At 44.3% G+C, this 17657-nt stretch overlaps 1 protein-coding gene across 4 annotated transcripts in view; it reads left to right on the forward strand.

The window, feature by feature from the left end:
• The window catches only part of SLC7A1 (solute carrier family 7 member 1), a 50762-nt gene that overhangs the window by 6548 nt on the left and 26557 nt on the right, over window positions 1-17657 (forward strand). The window contains exons 2-3 of one of the 4 annotated variants that reach the window (XM_017731369.1): window positions 12270-12437; window positions 12609-12819. The exons of 2 other annotated variants lie outside the window; for them this stretch is intronic. The gene's annotated coding sequence lies outside the window, so the exon portion shown is untranslated. Of the gene's footprint in view, window positions 1-12269; window positions 12820-17657 lie in introns of all 4 variants that reach the window. One more of the 4 variants, XM_017731368.1, reaches the window with a different exon arrangement.

Genomic DNA, 17657 nt, shown 5'->3' on the forward strand with positions numbered 1-17657 from the left:
CTGGGGGCGGGCGCAGCGTGCGCGTTCAGGGCCTGCTGTGGCCCCCGGGCGGTCCCCTCCGGGAGCTCTCCCGTCCCCTCGCCTGACCTCAGCCCGGGCTGCCGGGTCGGGTCGCAGCCGCTCTGCCGCCCCCACAATGGTGGCGGGAAGGGCGTTTCTTGGCGCTGCCGGAGCGAGTGTCCCCAGGGCACTGCCAGGGATGGAGAGGGCCAGCGCGGAGCTGGGGAGCATGCAGCCGTGTGTGCCTGCTCCCGAGCTAACCCTTTTTTTTGCTTGTCTTCTCTGCGGCGCAGGGAACATGCTGTGCTGGAGGTGAAGGCCCAGGTGCTAAGGAGAAGCCGTCCTTGACGGCCTTTCTATGTTCAGGGTAGCTCCCGAGAGACTGCCATACTGTGCTTGGCTTCCTTCGTCAAACTGCAAAAGAGACTGAGAATTTACCAAAAATGCCAGTATCGACCATAGGGCTCATAGTGCTCGAGCTAGCCCCGTACCCCAGGAGTTCCTGCAGTCTGCTGCTCCCGAACCAACTCCTGTGATCAGGACAGGGACTTGTCTCCATTTGGTTTGTCAGCGTTTTGCAGGCAGCTGTCCTGGCTGACAGGTGCCTCTCATCTTTTTTTGCATATGTATGTGTGAATGTGTGTGGCAGATGGGGTGGAGCAAGGGGAACTTACTAAAAATTATTAAGAGGAAATTTATATGCTGCTAAGGCTGGAGAGGAAGATTGAGACTACATATGGAATTGCTAGTTGGTTCTAGTGTCAGCTGCTAGAAACCTTAGTTTTGGAGCACAGTGGTGTTTTTGTAGGTGCTGTATAGACTCAAGACAGAAAGGCAGTTGCAGCTCTAGAGAGGCTGCAGATATGGGCAGGAAAGCTGAGATGATAATGGTGCTGAAGGTTCATGAGTTAGCATGTTCCCTGTGGTCATTTGCAGCTGTTACTTTGTGCTCGAGCAACAACTTCAACGTGTAGTCCAACATCAGCAGAACTAGCGGTATCCTACCCTGCCTCCCTTTTCCCACCTCTGTGGACTCTGCTAAGCCATGGGGACAAGTGGTGAAGATGTGGTCACACATGGCAATGCCGGTGTCATGTGGGACCCTCTGCAGTGGGACAGCAATGCCTCTTGAAGCCCTTCAGTCACTCGCTGATGCTTGAGTGTCTGCTGTCTCCAAGTTAGAGGCAAATACAATGAAAACTTGGAAAGAACAGGTGCAAATTTACCTGTCAGGTACTCTGTGGACTTCTGTTACCTTCAGCAGCCAACTGACATGTTTTTGGACAAGCTTTCCATCTAATGCGAAAGAGGAGGGACTGTGTAATGGCGCAGGCTCCATAGCTGCAAGTGCTGACCCTGGCACAAAGCAGGAGCAAGCTCATGCATTGCTACAAGTCTTGACATTTACTTAGCATTCAAGTATTTTGAGTATGTTGCATTTTGAACGATCTGACAGGGACAGACCTCGACTGTGCTCCATCACGTGCGTTCTTTAGATGGTCACATTGGCTTCGAAATAAAGCCTTTTCTTGAGCAGGGGAACTAATGGGTGTTTAGTCCCCGACTTACGCCACTTTGGTGGTATTTGTAAAGTTTTGAGCCTTGCTGCTTGTAGGGCTGTGCTTAACAGTGAGGAGGTGTGTTCAGAAGGCACTTCTTTGTTGGAGTGGGCTGTAACAGAAGTCTGAGGCCTACTAGGCTTCTAATTCAAGCAGCTCAGTTGTGAGTGTGGGTGAGACGCAATATGCTCTTGACTCCTCCTGGAGTATATTCTTGCCATATTTTTTCTAAACGGAAGCAACTGACTCAGGGAAGAGGAAGCTAGTAACTCTTTAACCAGTTACTGGAGAAACCAGTTCCAAGGTGTACTGTTGAAAGATTTGTCACTCCCTCTTTTTTTTTTTTTTCCTTCTTTTTCCCCTTCTTTGTTTTTTTTTTTTTCCCTCCTTTTTCCTGTGTAATCTCTTGCCAGATGGCAGGTAACGTTCATTCTCATGGTGGTGGGCCTGAGCTCTGTGTCTCTGCTTTAAGTTGTGTGACACGGTAAATGGTGGGATTTGGTGATCTTGGAGTCCTTTTCCAACCTTAAGAGCATGAATCTGAGATGACAGGAGCAAGTGCCAATCTGCCTGGTGTTGAGCACAGTTGATGGCCTAGTGTATGTGAGTGGAAGGGAAAAAAGGAGTGGTGGGAAAAGAAGAAAAAGCAGCTGGGAAAGAAAAGAGGGAGAAATATGGTTCGAGTGAAGGAGGGCAGGGGTCTTATTGCAATTATTGCCTCCGCTACCTTTAGTTCACCCTTGCTCTAGCAAGCTCCTCAACCTTGAGGACAGGTTAATGAGAGTTTGATAGCCTTTCAGAAATGTCGCTTCCAATTGTATCCCAGCTCTAAGTGAGTAGAAAACAAAGTGGTAACTTTAATTATCTTCTCTTGACCCATATCTGTGATGCCAAAAGCATCGGTGTAGAGTGGGTCAGGAGGAAAAGAGTGTGAGTTACTTTGTCTGCAGATGGGCTGGGTAGATGCTGGCTTGATCCTGGTGAGATTTATTGGCTGTGCCGTCCTGGTGACAGAGGCATATGGGGATGCGACACAGCCCCTTTGCCTCTCCTGAAGGGTGAGCTAAGAAGTCCTGTTGACTTAACACTGTATGTGAAGAAACTGGTGCTACTGACCATCAGCACTGTGAGGCTGTGTGGTGTGGAGAGCTATTTCAGTGCTTCAGGCAGAGCTGGTTGGGGTCAGCTGTGTCAATACTGACCCATAGTTAGTAACCCAGGGTGGGTGCTCTGTTTGTTTGGCAGTATCCTAGGGGTTTTTTCATTACCTGTTATAGCCCCATCCTTCATCATCCCAGGGTCAAAATCATTGAAAATCGGTCATGTGCTGAATGGTGTTGAAGGTGGCATTCATCTGGGTATATGTACTCATCCATGTCCAAGGTGTTCAGCCAGGGGAGGGATGGACATTCCTGGGCGTGCTTCACCTCAGCCCAGTACACTTAAATAAATGAGTTGTGACCTGACGTGCTCATGTACTCATCTGCTTTCCACTGAGTATAAAAGAAGGCATGAATGGTCTAAGTGTTTATCTCAAGAAACTTTTGAGGTTCTTGGAAACCCCAAGGACTTTGGAAAAAGTTATGACAGTTCTGCCATAAGGGTGGGATTGTTTTGGTACTTGGGCACTTCCTCCTTAGTGCAGTTGTTGCAACGTTACTGGCAACTAAAACCTACTGGAAACAAAAAAAGAAAAAAAAAGAAAAAGAAAGGGAAAGAAAAAGGCATAACTGAGTCTGATGGTCAAACAAAACATGACGTCTATCACTTGCCATATGACGGGCCCACTTGTTGCAGGACTCTTGACTATTGCCTGTGGTTCCTGGGCAGTTTGGGGGTATCAGGAATCAGGAGCTGGGGCTCCCACCTTCCTGTTGTTGTATGTAGAAATCTAATGCCTCTTGCCCAAAAAAAACCCCCCGGAGCGGTGCGCCCGCAGCTGCTGCCGTTGCCAGGGTCCCTGATGCTGCCGGAGATCACCAAGGTGGTGGATCATAAATCCTGTGAATGGTATCAGAAGTGCCTGACTTCAGAGTTTCCAAAATAGAATACTGTGAGATGTTTGGTTCTAGGTATAATTTTTCAGTTTCTGTTTGGTTTTGGTTTTGGTCTTGTTGTTTTTGTTTTTTCCTATTCAAGTGAAAAGCAGTTCAGAAAACTTTATTTCACAGCAACACAGGATCCCTCCTTCAGTTTTTCTGTAAATCATACCAGTTCCTTAGTGCCTTCTGTGCCATGTCTTGACCCTTTGTCTGAGAGATCCATGTGATTGCTATGTTGTCGGAAACATTAAATTTATTAGTCTACTTAATGGTAGTGTTTAGCATCATATTTTCTTACATTCCTCTTTCTCCTTCCCCTTTCTGAGATGAGGAGTAACTCTTGGGTTCCTTTTCACAAGATTAGCAGTGAAATATCTTAGCAGGCTTTCCTGAGCTGTACAAATTTCCCAATTCACTTTTGCCTTATTTTCTGCATCCTTGTAATTCATTTGTATCTTTCCTTGTAGATCTTAGTGGCCCATTTAATTTTTTAATTACAAGGATGAGGATTTCACTTAATATCTTGCTTTTGAGGACTTGCTTTTAATTACGACCCTTATTTACTGAGCAAGCTATGTTTTATTGAAATTTAGTGCCTTTTTGAGTCATCCATTGCACAAAGTTTATTATAAGCCAATGTGGAGTTTAAAAACGTATAATGTCAATGAGCTTTTTGTTTAACTAGGGTTTATCCCCAGTTTTGATTCAGGTAAGCAGTTTAAAATGCCCCATACCAGATAATTTACTTATTCCTGAAACACATTCTGTCAAAGAGAAAGTGTGTGCCATGATTCACGTGGATGTGTGTGGACCTGACTGCAAGAGACTACCAGGTATTTTAATACGACTGAGAAGAATGAGCTGTAGTGTGCATGCACATTGTCTGTGGCTGCAGTTGTGCCTACTGAAGAGTTTGCTGCTGGCAGCTGCTCACTGGCATCCCAGCTGCAGAGGCAATTGCTGCTTCAGTTTTCTGCCTGATACATCTAGGAGAGCTCTCTTCAGATTTGTGTCACCTCGAGGCTGGGAAGCACAGGCTGCTTCACTGGTAGGTCTTTGCTAACATGAGTTAGCAGCTAGGTTATATCATTGAAGTTTCAGCTGGCAAAGCAAATAGTATGGTGTTTCTCTAGAAAATATTTGTAACTCTGGTTAGCAGTGTTTGAGTGAAGTGGTCTGGGATGCTGCACAGAGAGCTCAGCCCACAGAGCAGTGAGGATGATGTCTGGGAGGTGAAAGGCAATGGTGGTATCAGGCATGTGGGTACATTTACGGCTGCAGATGATGCACTTGGAGCTGTAAGGAAACAAGTCTGCACTGGTAACTGTGCTGCTCTATGTGTTGGCAGTGGGCCACGTTGGTTCGGTGGCTTGATTAAACCAAAGGTGAGTTTGCCTTGAGTTTGGTGGGTATTTGTGGGTTGTGGTGTAGTGCCACTTTTTGTTGCTATAAAAGAGATGCCATGCAAAATCCCCTTTTAATTTTATGGGTAAAGCATTCTGACATCAGGGCTTGGGAGAACATGCTTCCAAAGAATCTGCTGCCCCAGACTGTTTACTGTGAAATCTGGAGTCAGTAAGCCAAACCAGTCCTGGAAAATAAGAAAGGAAGGAGGGGGGAAAAAAAAGTACAAGCTTCAAACCATAGCAAAATCAGTCCATTGTTAATGCTAGTCATAGCTTCATTTGGGAATGCTGATGTAGGAGGTTTATTGGGATAGCTATGCAGCAGGAGTAAATGCACTGAACAAGAAATTACTGTGATTTGATAAATGAACTGTTTCCTTAAACTGAACAGTAGCTTGCTTTTGTCAGGTGACAAATTCTTAAACTATTGGAAAAATGCATTGTTGAATTTTTAGAACTAGGGTTGTTTTGTTGAAGTAACTCTTTTATAAAGCAGTTTCAGTTAACAAACTAAATAATGTGTTGTATCTTTAGAAAATATTCCAGAGGGGATTAGTTATCTCAGGTAACCAGAATATAGTCTTTTATCATTAGGTTGCTGATGAAATTTTCCTTGGGGTTGCACACTGCCTGACAGCTGGTTGATGACCCATGTGAGATACTGCCCAAGCAAAGGGTGCTGCTGCATGCCACTTTGTTCTTCTCCCTCCAAAAAGTTCACAAAACAGGGTGACCTGTAACATATGTGATTTGAAGACTCTTACTCTTTGTCTCAGGTTGCAGGGACAGGCTGGTTTATGTGCTTATAGCTTCCAAAAGCTGAGAGGAGGCCATTGAGAAGAATACAGCACTTGGCTGATCTAGGTTTGAAGTGCAGAAGTGCTGTACCGTTGTATGTCTGTCTGTGCTGAGTACAGGTACATTAGACACGACCTAATGTCTGGCTGTGCAGTTGGCTGGAAAAAAGGAGCAAAATGTTCTGGCACTGCGAGCAAAATGAAGGCGCTGGATAGATGGATTAGGGTGGAGGTACTACATCTTGGAGGAGAAAAACAATAGGTGTTTGTTGGGATTTTGGAAGTGAGAACTTCTGTGAGATGGGAACAGAAATTTGGCTTCTAGCAGCTTTATAGTTCAGGAAAAGTACCAACACAAGCAATACAGTGAAAAGTGTAACAGCTAAGTAACTGGAGAAGAGCAGAAGCAAAATGTTTATGCTTTGCTCTGGAAGCTCTAGGATCAGTGCTTGGACAGTCCTGAAATCCAAGTGTTTCTCCAGAAAACACTATTATTTTTGAGGAAAGCAAATGTAAGGAGGAGTTGTTGCTCTTGTGAGAGAAGTGCATGTCTGAGTTGTTAAAACCCCTAAGACTATTCAGAGACTTTCACATCCTTTTATTAACTGTCCACAGAAAGACCTGTCAAAATTCATTGAGGTGTTTTTTCCTTCAGCTGGGTCCACGTGCAGTCCCTGTCTTGAGCATTAGTCTGGTGGAGTTTTTGTAGATGTTTGCTAGAGCCCTGCAGTAGCTAGGGAAAGCAAGTAACTCTGGAGGGCCATAGCTCCCACCTCTCCTCCAAGCGGTAAGTTTATGCCTGGAGGTGCCTGTCTTAGCCTGCTGGTTACAGAGGGGGGTGAGATGATGCCCTAAGTCCCTGTGTCTGCTCTGGAGCAGGCTGAAGCTAATCAAGAGGAATCCTGCCCCTCATAACCTGGTTGGCGTGTGAAGAAACACAAGGATGACCCCCAAAGAAACTTGTATCAGTGATAAAACCACACTGCTGTACTTTGGCTGCTCCAGATAAATGGTCACAGATGTTAGAGAACTTTTGAACCTGTTTTTTCCTTCAAAGGAAATACCTGGAGAGCAGAACAGCATGGTGTAGAGCACCATCAAAAACACAACAGCAGTGCTTTGCTTTTCATGCTCCTGTTCAGACCCTTGGGGTGAAAATGGTAATTACCATTTGTTTCACTTACCTTGCTTTAAACCCACCTATTTTCTTTTGCAAGTCCCAGCTGAGTGGAGCTAAGAAGAATATTTACAGCCAGTTTGTTTCCTTCTTGCTGTCACTTAAAGCACCTTGCAGCAGCAGAACTTATTATACTTCAAAGTTTCTTGTTCTAGGTAAGTGACATGGGGACAGACATCGCTGTACATGTTCTGAGAGGTGTTGCATTATGCATTTCACCATACTTCTCCTAGACTGTCATATCTAGGTCTCTCTGTGTATTCCCCCAGTCCCATAAACATAATTAGGAATGATTTCCTTTGATGCCAGAATGATGATGTGGAAAAATATAATAATGTTATAAAAAGTTAGACTGGATGATATTAGTAATTTTTCTGCCAATAAAAAGAGCACACTTACTCCAAACACTGTATTTTGTTGATAGGGACACAATTATTTTTAAGGAGAGCAGTGTAACTTCCCTTGACAGGACTGTGTGCTGCGTGGCTTCACTTCTCTGTCACTGGATTGCAGGAGCATTTTTTGGAGCAGACCAGGCTTCTGCATGAAGAGTAGGGAGGTGCAGGTGGCTATTATTTATTTCAGTAAATTCAGAAATCTGAGTAAGATTTTAGCCTACAGATTAGATAACTACAACGCTGATGGGGTTGAATAAAAAGTAGATGACACATCTGGTTTTTTGCTCACAGGAGTGAATTACTTCTGTAAGTTGACTTGTGCTTCCAAGGGAGCTAGAACTAGCTCTCTTCATGGAGAGATGTGGGTTGTAAGACCTGGCTTTCTGCCACACAGATGGCAAAATAAACTGTTAAGAGTGGCTACAGGGTAATGCTTCTCCTTGTGCAAACCAGGGGGCTGAATCTGCAGTGTACTTTGCAGTGACCTCATGGCTAGGCTCAGGCCAAGTCTGTCAACTTTTTGCATTTCTTACCTCCTGGTATTTCTGCATTGTCCCTGCTCCTTCAATGATTACATGCAGCAGCTTTCTGCTCAAATCCCTCTTGGGGCTGCCCAGTGTGGAGTCCTGTGTTGAGGTGGTGCAGGATCCCTCTGCATGGCATTGTCAGCAGTGAGATCTGAAATGTGTGGCTTGTGGTCTGGCTCACAGTTTGGCTGGTCAGTGTCATCTTTGCTTTTTGAGGGAAAAAAACCCGTTAAAATCCCACAAACTTCAGCAAGTCTTGCTCTCATCCGACACAGGAGTGGGAAGCCTTTTGTTATAGTTTTGATAGATGTTCTGAGATAAATATGAATTGGGCTGTGTTTGGATGCCTCTTTTCCCCAGTTCTTCCCCATCAGCAGCCTTGAATGTTTGGATTAGGTGGAGGCAAAACTCTTCTTAAACAACAGCTCTCCTGTCCCAGAGCAGGAGAGAGCTGAATGGTGAACTTGTGCCTAAGAAAAGAGTATTTACCCAAAGCAAAAATCCTCCACACCTTCCTCACTGTGAAATTTAATTCCACATCAGTGTTTTAGCTCTTTTCTGATGAGATTTATTTAAGTAGAATATATCAAAACTAGGTTCTGATATCTGTGTGTGAAAATAGGAATGTTTGGTTACCCCACTGACATACTAATCAAACATCGTGCTTGTATGATTTGCCATGCTCTGTACTTACTTTGGACTTAAATGCCTAAAACAGATGCAGTTTTCTGAGGCATTTTGTTGTAAACCCATCACTTTAGGAGCTGTGAAGTCTTTGCAGTGATGGCTTGTAGGATAATTTGCAAAACACTTCTGAGACTGAATTTTTTTCCATATAGCCCCATGCTTTATCTCCTTTGCTCCACCTCCTTGCACCATCTTCTGCTCTCATTTTTCTGTGGGTGTATGTCTAGGCTACACTGATGTAGGCATATCCTGTAGTCCTGGCAGCCAGGCTCTGCGACTGACCTGCACAACCAATTCCCATCACAAAACGACGGTCCCTGGTGAGGCTCATGTCATGGACTGGCAGAGAAAGGGAGTCATTTACTGCCCAATAAGTTGGAACATTGCCATATCCCAGTTACAGTGGGGACGTGGCCACACCATTGGTGCTCAGCATGCTTCTCTGCCTTGGATTGGGCTACCCAGACTGCCTCATTTAGGGCTTCCTTGTGTGGGGGCTTCTCATGCTGTTCAAGGCAGCTGAGGCATCAGTGGCCCATCCAAGTTGTGCACTTGTTGTTTCCTTCAGCACTGAGCGACCCTGGTCAGTGGGGTGTGTCTGGTCAATGGGCAGTACTAGTTGGATCAGATGGTAGGATTCAGTCATTGCTGAATCATTCCAGTATGCATCAGGGCACTGTCTCTCAGGGGAAGGCTTTTCTGAAGAATTTTACAGTGGGAATTACTTGGAAGAGCCACCCCTGAAACTGCAGACGTGCAGCAGCCTCTCTGCTGCAGGAGAGGATGTGTCTGCACGCACCAGCCAAGGGGTGTGAAGTGCTTGTCTGTGCCTGCAATGATGAGCATGTGGTGCTTGGAAGGAGCTGATCCCTCCCCAGCCCTTGAATCATGTCTGGAATGTGGGAATACTGAATCTAAAAGCAAACATTTTAGCTCCTTTCACAGTCAGCTTCTCTTCTGTATGGTGCAAATCATACTTGCAAAATGCTTTAGTATTAGGTCTGTAGTCATGCAAGTGCCCTCAGAAGGTCGTAATATATTTTTAAATTCAGCTTGTGTGTTCCTTTAGAAACTAACTTTGGTTTCTTCAGAAAAGGGAAGTTTTTCTTAATTCTTCCACTGTGTTGAGTCACTCTCCAACAGCCACACCAGGGTGCAGGGCTGATAGATCTCACTTGGAATGCTGCATGGGGCAAGCCCTTGAATGGCCTGCAAATCAGTGGAAAAACTAAATTAACAAAAATGAATTCTAATTGCTTTGTTTTGATTGCAGAAGCCTAAAGGAGTGATGTAGCATAATTTGAATTTTCATAGAATCCTAGAATGGTTTGGATTGGAAGAAACCTTTGAAGTTCCATGCAGTCCAATCCACCTGCCATGGGGTTACTCAAAGCCCCATCCATCCTGACTCTGAATGCTTAATTTGCATACACGGTTACCCAGGGAGAGCAAAACCTTTCTCAGAAGCCTGCAACCACCTTGGCATAAGGCACAGGGAGCCCCATGACTTGACCACTTAAAATTTCTGTTCCACTTCCTCCCTGAACAAGTGTGGGTCCAGCACACGCTGTGTTCTGCCTTGTGTGAGCAGTTCTTTTGAGGTTTGTTACGGAGTGTTTCCTTTGAAAAAGCTCTTCAAACACTTCCACCTCATTCACAAAAACAACTCCTGCTTTCCCAGTAAAGGGACCTTTTGCTTCAATTCAGTACTCTTTTTGGTAATGGAGGAAGTTTTTATTGAGACAGCGTTTTGTTAATTGGGACAGTTTTTTAATTGGTGCAGCAGTGCTGGGAGTGTGCCTGTTCAAGAAACATCTGACCTGCAGACATGCTGATCCATAGGAGTGGCCACAGGTCCATAATCCAGCCCATCACTCAGGCAGGATGCTCATGGCTTGCTTGGCAAGGGTGACCAGGGTCTGCTGCTGCCTCATGGCCCTGCCTCCAGCTGGAGCTGCCACTGTTCACCATGACCTACCTGCTGGCCTCCACCTGCTCCCCACTGCTCAGGGACATAGCAAAATCCAATTATTTATACCCACTTTGATCTGCTTGTTTTCTGCACCTGAAAATCTCAATTCAGCTGTGCCCTTCGTCCTGGTGAAATAACGGTGTTTGGGGAAGCCTTCTCCTTCCTTTCTTCTGTCAGTATGATTAGATGTGTCCCATGTCTGTGCAGGATACTTTTTGTTCTGCATGAAGGTTGGGGCTCTTAATGTTTTGTTTGTTTCTCCACTATTGTTTTAATAACAAACCAACTTCTGTTGCTGTCTAACTTACTTCCTTATCCCCTAAGGACATTTCCCACCTTCTTCCGAGCAATGTTGTCCAAGGACCACAACTGCTGTATGCTGAATGACACGACCAGGACTTTTGGCTAAGCAAAGATCTGTCTTCATTTTATCTGGGTTTAAGGAAATAGAAGCTCACTTATTAAATATTGTTTCCCAGAGCATTAATTTTTTTCTGCTCAATACCAAGGCTGAGTCCCTGGCAGATTATGGGCGATGGGTTGTTTCAGGTGAATTCCTGCCAGCGTGTCTCAGGTTTTCATTTGGGAAGTTTAATTATCAGTGGAGATCCCCTTTGGTGTTATGATCAATTGAGGGAGTTAAATCAAGCAATTTTCTTGCAAGGTGTAATTTGAAGTCATGCTGAGGAACTATTTGACGAGACTGTACTAGAGCTGGTGGGAGACTTTTCAGTTAGATGCTTTTTCATCAGAAAATAGTGCTTCATGTAATTAGAGAAGTGTGATGCCCTTTATTGGCTAGGCAGGAAGGCATTTCCTTAACTTTTTATCTCTGAGGAGCTGTGGATGGCAAATGTGGTGCTGTCCTCCTCAAAACATCTGGGTGCTGTTTTGAGCTGATAGTATCCTCACCAGCTGAAATTTGAGGTGTGGGCTAAAAGGGCTGAGGGCACTGAAGACACCTTTCACTGGATGGTGCTTCTCAGATGGGAATCTATCCTGGAAAGTGTCACATCCCTCTCCTCTGCCCTGGCTGCTATCTGTGGTAGCTTGCCATCCAGTCAGCTCTAGTCACAGTGTTGAGTTTGTTTCAGTGGTGCTGTTTTCAGCATGATTGCCCAGGTGGTTACAGGTACAGCTGTGGGATGATAGGCAGTAGTCTGGGGAGAGGAAGATGTGGTTTAATGATTTAACCCTGCCAAAACAAACATGTCTGGCTGCACCTGAGTTTTCCCTGCTTTGAGGCAGGGTGCACTATATCCAGTGTGAGTCTAAAAGGTATTTCTCTAACCTGTTTTTGCAACACTTGGGTGGTGGTGATCTTGTATTGAATCCTATCCCAACCTTTCATTGTGCCTGCAGTTGGAAAGTGATTGTAACATCAAATTCCCCACTGCAAATTAAGCGTTGTATGGTGAGTGTTTCTGCAGTAGGGGAATTAATGCCTATCCAACCTTTTCCCTGGTGAATGGCTTACTGTGTTGCCACGTTTGTTGATAATCACAGCTGGAGCTTTGTGCAGAAGAAAGGGCATCACAATTTCCATTTTGGAGACTTTGAAGCTTGAATTCTGAGTGTTTGAAGTACTCTGCTCATGACTTCCACAGCAGGAACCTCCCTCCTTTATTTTGGTCAAAAATGACTGTTCATTTCAAAATGGATTTTGTGTATCGTCACAGATAACCCAAATCAACTTTTCTGCAGATACTGAGAAAAAACACTGGAGTTTGCCTGCTTTGAAATTTTGGGGAAGTTGAGAATTCCTCTCTGAACTTGTGGAAAGGGATGGTCTTTGCCATCTTGGAAGTTGTCCTGGGATGAGAGGATTTTCTGACCTTGGTACAGTCAGAGCCGTGACAATTTGGAAAGCAGGTGGGTGAGCTGCAGCACCCTGATGTTCTCCCAAGGCAGTAATTGAGCACCTTCTTCATGTCCAATGGGACTTGGTGGTCACCTTTCAGTAATTGATTACTGGTAAGTGGGTGGTATAGGGATTATAAAGAGCACCTCACTGCCCTTTTTCCAATGGAATAAATCCTCTAGGTTTATGAGACACCTGGAAAGGAGTGAGCAATGCTACTTTGAAAATGTTCCTAATACTCAGGAGTCTGAGGAACAGAAACCTGCAGCATGCCCAGCCATCTGTGACATTGGGCTGGTCCCCCAGCACCATCTCCCTCCTGGTGTTAAAGGATCTGCTCAACAAAGGAGAGTAATATGATCCCCTTCAGACAGGCAGTGTGCCTTTAAGCAGGTGAGTAAGATTGGGTTTTGTGTACAAGGCGCACCCACACCTGTGTGTGCCCGTGTCTTTGTTTAATGTGTCATTTATATTTAAGTGCATGGCTCCCTTCCTTTGAGTAGTGAATGCTTTGCTAGTGGCTGATCTTGATTTTTAATGACAAAATTGGTAAAGAATATAACATTAATGTCCATATATGTATATATATATATACACACACTCTGATGTAATCTAGATTAATGTATATTGAGATATATGCATATGTTTGCACACATATGAAAAAGAAGAAAAATAAAATTATGATAATCAAGAAGGGAACAATTTAACAGCACATAGACAATACCTTCCTTTTCTGGTTAAAATACTTAAGCAGGACAACATCTCTTCATGCACAATGAAACAAATGCAAAGAATTGCAGCTACTCTGGTGGCTTTTGGCTTGGACTCCTTGCCATTGCTGGTGCTATAGTGAGATAACTTCCAGCTTTGCATAATGCTTGGTCATGCCTTTGCTTTCACTGCTGTCTTTGCTGCTGGCTGCATCTGCAAATGGCTACAGTCAAAGTCTCTGAGTTGGTCCTCAGCACTTGTCCCAAGCACGTCTTCTCTAAACTGCCTGCCTTCTCCAGCACACCTGATAAGGGGACAGCCAGATGAAACTTAGGGTCTAATGCCACATCCTTTGCTTCTGCTTCTGAAAGTCTAGAGATAGGTGCTCAAATATCTGTTGCAAAAGCTCAGCATCTTCTGTAGCCATCTTTTCTCTACGCTGTTGCTTGTTGCAGAGTAACATAAAACATTGGAGATTTTCATGGCAAGACATTTTGGAAGGACATATCTGACACAATTCCTGCTTTATACTGGAATGGATGACACCCAGGACTGATGTGCCTTGGTGACTTTGTTTCCTGAACGATGCTTTAGAAACATTCAGGAGTTCTAGTTGGTCACTTACATTATGACCATTTGCATTTAGGAGTCTGCAGTTGAATCTGACACCCCAAAAATACCTGTAATGCTAACAGCAGTAGTAGGAATTGATGTTTTCCACCTCTTTTCCTGTATAGGACTTTTGTGTGAATGATGCTGCCTTGGGGACGGAAGCAGCAAAATCAGCCTTTTGGAAAGGGTTCCCAAAGGGTTTGTTACCTATGTGTTGATCAACTGGTTGGCATCATCACTACGCACTTGTTCAGGGACCATGTTTAAACTAAAAATATAGGGTGAAAACCTTTCCATGTTGTCAAATATGCTGGTGGAAGCACAAGCTCCTTGTTCCACAAGCTCTTTGTTCTGCAGACTTGTAGCAGTGATTATACAGCTATATGGGGGATATTTTTCCTCAGCATCCTTTTGGTCTTCAACAAATGTTAGATTGTCCACAGTACATGACTTTGCTGTGAGAGAAGGGTACTGATGGCAGTAGACATTTCCACGTGTTTCAAATGGAATAAGCATATATATGTGGGACGATGTTGAATGAGGATTTCTGCTCACTCGTCTTCCAAGGAGATGTCTGGGGACTTTGCTGGACATGCAGCAAGCTTAGGCTTAGGTTTTGTTCTTTGCTTAGTAGAAAACTCCTTGTTCTGTGTAATCAGCTTTAGTTTTATGCTCTTCTGCAAATTGGAGAAGAAAATTCTCAGGAACAGCAATGCCTTGAAATAGGTAAGGAGCAGCGTTTCAGAAGTTGAAACAACTTGTAATTGTTGAGGAAGTCATAGTATTGCTTATGTAAAATGGTGCTCTGTCAGCTTAGTTTTACACATGGTGTTCTATGTTTAGCTGGACAGATGTTTATTATAGTTTACTTTTTTCTGTCAACCACATGGCAGATTGCTTATTTTATTATGGGTTTGTTTTGAAGAATGGGGAAGGAAATCTATCAACCTGATATAATAGGTATGTTAACCATTAGATAAAAGGAGGAAGAATATCTTACTTTATTTGAAAATACAATAGAGTCAAGACACAAAAAGTTGGATAGGGAACAAAAGTAATAAACATAATTATAAATAAAACACGAGTACCAGTAGCAGTTGGACTATTGAAGTTGGTGGGAGCTTTGCCATCAACTTCAGTGGGACAGGATTCACCCAAGGATGTGGCCCCTGGCCCAGGGTCCACCCTGCTAGGCTACCTAGGTGTGTCCTTGCTTCCCACCACTCTCAAAGACCTCAGCTCCAGCCAAAACATGGAGATACCCAAAGCCTTGGGGTGAAGCCATTTCCTACCCAGGGTCTGAGTGGCTGGGACTTGCAGCTCAGTGTTTCTTATCAGAAAAACCAGAGCTAAAGCAGGGGTGAGAGGAGCTAGGTGTGAGCAGAACAAAGCTAATCTATATTCATTCAGATTCAAGTTTCCTCATCTTGAAGGTGGTTAGGTATTACCAGGTAACATTTCTGGAATAATTTATATTGTTTTATGTTGTTAGGACTGCATTATGCCACAGGACTACTGACTGTACATTCAAAAAAAGGCTCATCTTTTCAAGTGAGGTTGGGAGTGGAACCAGCCCAGAACAAAGGGTCACTTCAAAGTCAAGGATGACCGCTTCAGAAAGCAAAATCACAGCTGGATGCAACTTCTAAGGAGGGGAAAAATCATAAACTCCACCAACATCACCCTTTGATACACTTGCAAAGATAACAAATGATACAGAGAAGGTTTTGGGCAGAGGTGTAATGACTCTGTACTGCTAAACATCCTTCTAAACAAAAAAATTGTTCTCCTGAAAAAAACCCACTTGTCTTCATTGAAGGTCTCTTTGTCAAGCTACAGTGAATTTAATTGAAAGGTTGATTTGGTACCCGCTGTTTCAAAACCAAAGAAGACATGTAAGAGATGCTTAGAATGGTGATCAGTGGCCTGTGAGATGAATGACAGTGCTGTATGTGAGGGCCACAAAACTGTGGCACTATGCCCTGCATGCAGCTCCCTGTTTGTTACCTGCAGGCTGTAGGAAGTATTCTATTCACAATGGAGATGCTCAGACCTTAAGATGCTTTTTGGGAAAGAGGGAGTTGATATCTTGATCTGGAAATCAGCTAGATGAGCACTGTCTGCTGGCATTAAGCCAATTGCAGGATGTTGGTCTTAATTTCCAGGCCTGTCATAATTAAATAGCCCCTCTTCTAAGCAAATTATCCATAAAAAGCAGTTCTGTTTTATTCTTGATGGCTGTACTACAGCTGTGAACACCTGTAGAGAGGCCCAAGGGAACTTCCAAATGAAATTGCACTCTTGAGTGATATATAAACTTGAAATAATTCACTAGGTTATTTTTTTAATGAATGAATTGTATGTCCCCCTGCCCCCTTGGACATTGCCAAGTTCTCACCCTGATCCTCCATCTCTGCACCAAGGGTCTGTTCCTCTTCTGGGGACATTGCCCCTCACCAGCCCTGTTTTTGCCAAGGAAGTGATTTCTCATGACATGTGTGTCTGTGAGAAGGCAGGGAATTGGGTACCAGTTACCCCTTCATTTTCAGTGCAGAACTAAAACCAGTAAATCATGTTTGTTTTGCAGGATACCAGATTTTGTTAAAGTAAATGGCTGCGTAAGAAGTAAAAAGTCTACCATTATTGTTAGGTAGCACGTTTTTGAAAAAGAGCCCTTAAGCCAAATCCTGAAAGTCTTAGCATCCACAGCTCCTTGGGGGTCAGTGGTGGGGGAAGGAGAAGGGAGAGTGGCTCTCACCTGCAGGGAAACTTGGTCCACCCTAGAAGCACATCCCTGGACAAAGATAATGTCAGGCTGCACAGCCTGACCTCTGCCTTTTGCTTTTGTCCACCACAGAGTGCATCCTCCTTGGAGCTTTGTGTGGTGCATGGGGACAGTAGGTCACTTCACACTGCAAGCAAGTGTATCATTAGTGCTATCTAGCAGTTAGGGTTCAGCCCCATTGCATTGTGTGGGCATTGTAGAAACCCCCACGTTGATGAACAAGTGTGCATCACAAACCTTTTCCTTCTGCACACTGCATGGTCCAACACTGCAAGATACCCTCCTCCCTCACCTTGCTTTTCTGCATAAGAAACGTTCAGCACTATGTTCAGCAAGGCTGATGTCAACTTGGAGGTGCAAATCCTGAGGAACACAGTGCATAAGTCACTGTGGTTTGGGGAGGTCTGGATCTGTAGCCTTCCCAAGGGTGAAATGTCTCAGGAAAATCTCTGAGTTTCTGTGGTTGGTCCAGCTCAGCCTCAGGGGTCCACTGAGGCCTTGCCACGGCTCTGTGCAAAGGACACATGAGTCCAGCTGCGCTTCATCTCTGTAGACCTCCCTGGCTCAACATTCAGCTTCTCCCTGATCTGGGCCATCTCTGCTTGCTTTCTTTTTTTCTGTCTTTATTAATAGCCTCAGCTGGGCCTTCCCTGTGGTCTTCTGTATTGCTTCTAACTCCTCTGTCTGGGCCACTGAATGTCTAAACTTTGCCATAAATATTGACTTAGGACAAAGTAAACTGTTTTGCAGCAGTCCTTTGGTATGTCTTGACGTTTCTGTACCTCAGAATAGATCTGTGTTTGTCCTGAAATTCAGAGTTTGGTTCTGAGTCAAACTGGTCTTGCATTTCACACTAACTTTGGAACATAAATTCATTAACGCATCTCTTGTGTGTATGTTGCTCTTAGTTGGGTCTAGTTTATGGCAGGAATTTCTTTGTTTTGTTTTGGAGGGCCTTTTTTTGTACCTTCACCATTTTTTTCTTCTGCATGGCACTGGCATTCTCCCCATTTCCTGGAACTTCAGGCTGAATGTAAATCAGCACCACTGCTGGGCAGAGTGGATGAGTTAGCCCCATTGTCAGGATCTTCACAGGATGATGAAGGCAGCAGTGGGATCTCTT

This window comes from Corvus brachyrhynchos, unplaced genomic scaffold, assembly GCF_000691975.1.
Source record: "Corvus brachyrhynchos isolate BGI_N302 unplaced genomic scaffold, ASM69197v1 scaffold103, whole genome shotgun sequence".
Taxonomy (NCBI): domain Eukaryota; kingdom Metazoa; phylum Chordata; class Aves; order Passeriformes; family Corvidae; genus Corvus; species Corvus brachyrhynchos.